Consider the following 1,429-nt stretch of genomic DNA (forward strand, 5'->3'; position numbering starts at 1 on the left):
TGCTCCACGGCATGTGGGATCCTCCCAGACCAGGGCTCAAATCCGTGTCCCCTGCATTAGCAGGCAGATTCTCAACCACTGCGCCACCAGGGGAGCCCCCTCAGTAAGTTTTAATCATGTAATAAGCCATCCCCAGTTCCATCCACTGCCTCCCCTTACCCATGATTCCTAGGTTCATCCTTCCCTGTGTCCCTTTTTATATAGTTTTATTGCCTTTATGTATATTTCTAAACTGTACTTTTATTATGGAACATTTCAGACATAAACAAAAATATAAAGAAATATGAATCTCCATGTACTTAACCATCCAGCTTCAGCATTTATAAACATGTGGCCAATCTCTCCAGACCCCTTCCCTTCACCTGTGGATTATTTAGAAGCAAATTCCAGATACCATATCATTTATATATATATATATGTACGTACACACATATATATATACACACACATATATGTATAATTTAAATTTATAAGGTACTTGTGTTGTACTTGTGTGCAGTCTTTTGGGGAATGATTTCTTTTTTTTTCTTTTTTTTTTTTTTTTTGTGGTATGCGGGCCTCCCTCTGCTGCGGCCTCCCCCGTTGCGGAGCACAGGCTCCGGACGCGCAGGCTCAGCGGCCATGGCTCACGGGCCCAGCCGCTCCGCGGCATGTGGGATCCTCCCAGACCGGGGCGCGAACCCGGTTCCCCTGCATCGGCAGGCGGACGCGCAACCACTGCGCCACCAGGGAAGCCCTAGGGAATGATTTCTTAATAGCTTATTGTCAAAATCCATCTGTATTGTTGTATGTCATTGTACTTTATTCATTTTGATTTCTATGTAATATTCCATCGTGTAAATATACTACACATCTTCATTCATCTTCTCTTCTGATTATGGCCATTCGGTTGGTTTCCAGGCTTTTATTATTATGACTAGTGCTGCTGTGACCATTCTTAAAACAAGCCACCCATTGTATACGGCGAGCGTTTCTCTTACGGGATTCCTGGGTTATTAGAGTGTGTGTGAATATTCACCTTTAGGTTATGAGGCCAAACTGTTTTCCAAAGTGGTTATACTGATTTATACTTTCATCAGCAGTGTTTAAAAGAATAGTTTCAACTATAGATTTGATCGTGATGATTCTGATGCATATTCTTCAGTGGCTTCCTGTAATCCATTAAGTGCTCATCATTCCTTCTCTCCATTCATACCTTGGAGCGCTTACTATCTGTCAGGCACTGTGCTAGGTGCTGGAAATATAACAACAAAGAAGATGGACAAACTTTGTTTCCAAAGTAAAGTTCAGGCTCTTTATTTTATTTTTTTTTTCTGCGGTACGCGGGCCTCTCACTGTTGTGGCCTCTCCCGTTGCGGAGCACAGGCTCAGCGGCCATGGCTCACGGGCCCAGCCGCTCCGCGGCATGTGGGATCCTCCCGGGCCGGGG

General features: G+C 44.4%; 1 protein-coding gene across 4 annotated transcripts in view; it reads left to right on the forward strand.

Moving 5' to 3' along the window:
• Nucleotides 1-1,429, forward strand: part of PHC1 (polyhomeotic homolog 1) — a 22,997-nt gene that overhangs the window by 11,228 nt on the left and 10,340 nt on the right. The gene's annotated exons all lie outside the window — the stretch shown is intronic.

The sequence above is a fragment of the Physeter macrocephalus genome, chromosome 6 (genome assembly GCF_002837175.3).
Source record: "Physeter macrocephalus isolate SW-GA chromosome 6, ASM283717v5, whole genome shotgun sequence".
Classification (NCBI taxonomy): Eukaryota; Metazoa; Chordata; class Mammalia; order Artiodactyla; family Physeteridae; genus Physeter; species Physeter macrocephalus.